The following is a 6,256-nucleotide window of genomic DNA, read 5'->3' on the forward strand; positions in this document are numbered from 1 at the left end:
TGGATATTATTAATTAGGACCTTTTTTTTCTTATTGAAATTCACAAAATCTGTTTCTAATCCGGTATGCTCAGATCTGCTGCACATATGAATTTTCCCCTGCATTGCATACATACATGACTGTTGAGATCTCAATATTCACTGGGCTTGGGTTTTTTTTCTTGTAAACATTTCATTACTAAAATTGATAACATCATCACCACAGCTTAAAAATCAGCAAACCCTCCTCCCCTTGCATTAAAGAACTGACAAGGTTACCAAGTCTGATAATGAAATGCTTGCAGGGGAAAAAAAACACCAAATTCAACAAATGCTAAAATCTGAACATTTCAGTTCTAAGGTGCACATATTCTCCACTATCATTAGCCCTGCATAAAAATAGCATATGAATCTCATTTAGCTAGGTTAACTGGCTATAATTTCTCATGCCAGTTTGAGTGCACTTTTCCACTGAAGAGTTCCAACTGGCTCCCACACGTTCCATCTAGGATATTTTTGGAAAACCATGTCTACTTAATTTCAGGAGAATTGAACTGTGGGTTCTCAGAGCTTACAAAGCAAAACACTTGTCCTTTTCTTCTGTGCTCTTCTAAGCATCTTGCAATTGCATGTTTTGCTACCTGGAAAATACATAAGAAAATTTCACTTTGGAACTGCTCTGTGGTTTTAGTTCACAAATATTTTATCAAGAAGATTAAATCTGGAATCTTGTTTGCATTTATAAGTCACTCTTAACATAACATCAGAGTTGGAAGGGACCTTGGAGGCCTTCTAGTCCAACCCCCTGCCCAGGCAGGAAACCCTACACCATCTCAGTCAGATGGTTATCCAACATTTTCTTAAAAATTTCCAGTGTTGGAGCATTCACAACTTCTGAAGGCAAGTTGTTCCACTTATTAATTGTTCTAACTGTCAGGAAATTTCTCCTTAGTTCTAAGTTGCTTCTTTCCTTGATCAGTTTCCACCCATTGCTTCTTGTTCTACCCTCAGGTGCTCTGGAGAACAGCCCGACTCCCACTTCTCTGTGGCAGCCCCTGAGATATTGGAACACTGCTATCATGTCTCCCCTGGTCCTTCTTTTTGTTAAACTAGACATACCCAGTTCCTGCAACCGTTCTTCATATGTTTTAGCCTCCAGTCCCCTAATCATCTTTGTTGTTCTTCTCTGCACTCTTTCTAGAGTCTCAACATCTTTTTTACATCATGGCGACCAAAACTGAATGCAATATTCCAAATGTGGTTGTTTTCTTGCAGATGTTTCCTTACCCAAACTAGATAAGACCATCACTGTTAGTCCTGAAACTACGGTAGTTTACTTTTTCTGGCTTTTCATGTTTGAAGGGCGGGGGGGGGGGGCGACGACTTCTCTGAAAACTGCTCGGATCCTACCTTCCTTGGTTCAACCGAGCCGCGGATTGAAATGTTGCAGAATTTGTGGATGGGCGTCAGGAGAAACCACGAAATAGAATAGAATAGAATAGAATAGAATAGAATAGAATAGAATAGAATAGAATAGAATAGAATAGAATAGAATTTTTTATTGGCCAAGTGTGATTGGACACAGAAGGAATTTGTCTTGGTGCATAGGCTCTCAGTGTACATAAAAGTGTACATCAATCGAGAGAAACAGGAAGGTTCAGACGGAAAATTGCGGTGGCTTCTCCTTCAGCTCCTCCCTTCCTCGTCTCGTGGGCTGGAACGGCCGTGGATTCGCCCTAGTCGCTTGGGAATCGGGGGGGGGAGCCTAGCCCGGAGCTGAGCTTCCAGACGATAAGAGTTTGCGTTTCGCTCCCCATAAAACAGCTGCAGGTTGTCTTGGTCGCGATTTTCCCCCTTCCCCGGCTCACGAGAATAATGTTTTGGGGTCTTCTGGAATCTCCAAACGCTTCGGGATTTCCGGTCAGGCCCTTAAAGAAGATGGACATACTTTCGATATTTGCGCCTCACCCACCAAAGGAAAGGAGAAGTAATACCAAGTGGTGGGAAACCCTGAACACCGGAAGGATTTCATTTCGGATTGCCACGTTTAGATTGGGCTGCATTTCCTTCGAAAGTCCCAACAGCGAACACCTGGCTCTCTCCAGCTGCATGAGAGTGGACTTAATAGCTGGGAATGATGGCAGGTGTGCCTTAAGGAATGTAATGGGCATCAGGGGCTGTTGAAGGCTGGGCTACAGCTCTGAATCAAGAGAAGCTAATTATGCTTCAAGACTACCCATGTCCAAACATTCAAAATATCCACTGAAATCTGTGGCAAAAGAGCAGAAATTGCATAAAGAGTTGGTATTTGTGCTTCTGAACAGCCACGAATCAGATTGGAAAAAAAGAGTACTTTTTCATTTTACCAGAAACTTCAAACTCATGCTCTGACTCACTTTCCTTTGAGCCTCCCAGAGTCACTTTGGATAGTAAGGTCAGCATCCTATAAAATTTAAAAATAAATGCCTTTTAAAACTAGAACGCACAGGTTGAGCTCCTTCTCTGTCCGCAGTTTATAAATGCATATATTTTGCAGTCTGGCAACTACATATAGTCGAAAATCAAATACTTTGTCCAGAAAAATCCTCCCCACAGAAATGAGTTGTTAAAATGCTTTTGCCCCTTACAAGACTTCCCTAGTTTTAAGATTTAAATCTCTTATTTTCCAATGATTTTAATTCCAGGGTGAGAGAGTTATCAGTTATTGCTTCAGGAGGGAAGCTAAAGGAGTCCAAGGTATGAAACTCCAGTATTATAATGATATTACCATTTAAAATAATTTAAAAAGAAAAATGGGAAATTCCCAGAATCTGTTTACAATATCTTTATTTGCTTGCTTATTGTTAACCTGTCAAGAAATTAGATCTGAGACTAGAGGAAATCAGGTTTTGTTACCACACTCTTAACGAGGTTTCAATCATTGTGTCTGGAATATAAATATCTAAGTGAATTTTGCCACTGTTGATGTAATGAACTTTTGCAGACTGCAGTCCATTGTGTAGCAATGAAAAATACAACTGCTACATGTTTGTGTTAAGAACCTGCCTAAAAATAATGCAGGATCGGTATCAAAACCTATGAATTCCTTGGCTCTTGCTCAGAATTGGGAGCTGCAAGCAAAGTGGCTAAGGATTCAACCTTCGGCTGCAATTCAGTGATTTTGGCTTTCCCACACCTGACATCATTGTTGTGCCTTCAGTACAATTTTGTAGAAGTCTTGACCCACCTATGATGTTTCCATTCCAATTCCTGAAACATTATTATTGGCTTCCTGAAACAAGTCTGCCTAATGAATTACCCCATTTTTTTAGTTAGTTCAATCTATTCAAGCATAAACTAATAAAAATTGGTGTGTGGGCATAGTAGATAACCCAGAAATAAACTAAGGAAGATTAACCAAAAAAACCTCCCAAAATTTTGCAAATGAAGTTGCTAGATTATTTGACTTGGTCAGGGTGTTATGTGAAGACAGCAATTGGGGTTCCTTCATTTGAAAGAAATGGTTAAGATGAAAGTGCCGCTTGACATGAATCAAATGCATGCTTTTAATGAAACTTCTGTTGATGCTGTATTGTACTGAAGAGTTTCAAATTCGTTTTTTTTTACAACAAAAAAAGACTGAAAAATCTAAGAAAAGATAAACAATAGTTTGTCAATAACTTTATTGCCTTAAAAATGACAACCTGTAACTGAGACCAAAATACCTTCCACTGTACACCATTCATTATAAAGCATACACCACATGTTGTCTACAAAATTCAAAAAAAGTATTTTCTTGAAAATGATATAGAGCGTGCTGGGGGGGGGTCATGCTTTCATGTATTTATTTTACAAATGTTACCCAAATGTTATAGTATTGTGTTATAAATAAATTATAATGGGAGAGTAGGTCAGGCTGCTGACATCCTATCCTTTACCCTCCTTGTGGGGTCATAAAAAATATTCAACCAGAAGTAAATCCGCACATATCTGGCCTGTACATGAGATTGAAGTTGTTGTGTAAAGTGTGTGTTTTAGGTAGAAAAGGGCTATTGTAGCCAGCAATGTTTTTGATATTGAATAAAGATTATACTTTTTTAAGTGCAGTTTTTCCATCAAAATATATATCTTAGTGCTGGCCAGAACAAATGAGGGGGGAAAGCTAACTCCTTATCTGCAGGCAACCTTCCAAATACCCCACAAAAAGGCACATTTTAAAAATGTTATGGAAAGAAACAGATTGGCTGTTCCAAGATTCCCAGTGTATTGAACTAATATTCTGCAAGTAATGGTGTTTGGAGCTGTTTCTTCCTTCAGAAAAAGATTCTTAGAATATAGAATAATAGGGTTGAAAAGAATCTTGGATGTCTTCTAGTCCACCCCTTGCTCAAGCAGGAGACCCTACACACCATTCTGGACAAATGACTGTCCAGTCTCTTCTTGAAAACCACCAGTGATGAAGCACCAGGGTGAAATCCAGCAGGTTCTGGAGAACTGGTAGCGGAAATTTTGAGCAGTTCAGAGAACCACCGAATACCACCTTCTGGCTGGCCCCAGAGTGGGGAGGGAATGGAGATTTTGCAGTATCCTTCCCCTGCCACGGCCACCAGGCCACACCATGCCCACCAAGCCAGGCCCACAGAACCGGTAGTAAAAAAATTTGGATTTCACCACCGTGAAGCACACACAACTTCTGGAGGCAAGATGCAATAGTTTTAACCATCAGGAAATTTCTCTTTAGTTCTCTCCTTAATGATCTTCCACAGGTTACTTCTTGCCCTTTTGTCAGGTGCTTTGGAGACTAAGCCAACCCCTTCTTCTCTGTACTTCTCAAATACTGGAAGACTACTACGTGTTTCCACTAAGCCTTATCTTTGTTAGGATAGATATACTTAGTTCCCTCAATTATTCATCATATGGTTTAGCCTTCAGACTCCTTATCATCTTTTTTGCTCTTCTCTGCACTCTTTCTAGGGTCTCAACATCTTTTTTTATATTATGGTGACCAGAATTGGATGCATTATTTCGAGTGTGGTCTTCCTTCTGGACATACCCTAATATCACTTTCCAAATAGTACTTAGACTGAAGAGATTTTCACCCTGAGTTCATTCACCCACTTTCACACCAACACTCCTTTCCCGGCTTGCTCATTTCAGTGGAAGTGAAGCCATGGTAGGATCAATCCAACCAAGGGAAGGAACCAGCAGCCCACAAAGTATTGTTGAGGAATTGGTAGAGTGTTCAACAATACCACAAGAGTCATAGCAGACTTGGGTGTTTTACTGCTGGAATGGGACTACTCCAAGTGATACTTTTAAGATTTCATTAAATGTGCTTAGAGTTCAGCCAAACGCCTGGTCCTAAAATATTATATAAGTAACTCTCAATCCCTGATTGTATGAGAGTGTGGTCATCCAAACAGCTCTCTGCAGAGTGACCAGTGACTGTAGACTTTCCTGTAGCAATGTAAACCCTCTTCAAACTAATAAAACAGCTGGCTAGATAAAGTTTGCTAGTGTGGAAACCACATTCTTTTCCTCACTAGTGATTTACGATGACATCCAAACATTTTTCTGCCAGTAAAACACTAATGAAGTCAGGCTTTATACTGCCACAAAGATGATTGCAAGATGGCCTAAGAATTATCCAGTCCATTGTGACATGTGAAAGAGTTGGATATTTCGCCAGAGAAAGCTGAGAGAAACACATTTACTCAGAAATCAGTCCAGGATTTAGGCTATAACCTAAGTGAAATTTGTTTGCAAAGACAACCTGAATCTCTTGGCACTACCATCAGTTGATAAAGTACGGCTATTGGCACAACACACTGAATCACAAACTCACCAATACATTTTTCTTTTTAGCAGAGCACGTTCTGCAATCCCAACCCACTTACTGATCAATCCTGCAGGGAACCTAGAAAATTGGGTGGAACAGCAAACGGGATTACGCTTGGCTGTGGTGTGTGATTGATTCCATCTTGCAAACAAAACCTCTGAACCAGCAACTGCCAAAAGCCCCTGGTCCTTCAGAAGTTTTGGTCAGCCTCTGCAAACTTTTTGTCATTTTGGCTGAGGCTGACTGAAGCCACCGGCAAGGGAAGTCCCGGGAAAAGCAGATGCCCACCTGATATTTCTTAAGGGTTAAGACCAGGGGTGAAATCCAGCAGGTTCTGACAGGTTCTGGAGAATCGGTAGTGGAAATTTTGAGTAGTTCTGCTGGGCCGAGAGTGAGGAGGGAATGGGGATTTTGCAATATCCTTCCCCTGCCACGCCCACCAAGCCACACCACGCCCCGC

Source organism: Ahaetulla prasina, chromosome 1 (genome assembly GCF_028640845.1).
Source record: "Ahaetulla prasina isolate Xishuangbanna chromosome 1, ASM2864084v1, whole genome shotgun sequence".
NCBI lineage: Eukaryota > Metazoa > Chordata > Lepidosauria > Squamata > Colubridae > Ahaetulla > Ahaetulla prasina.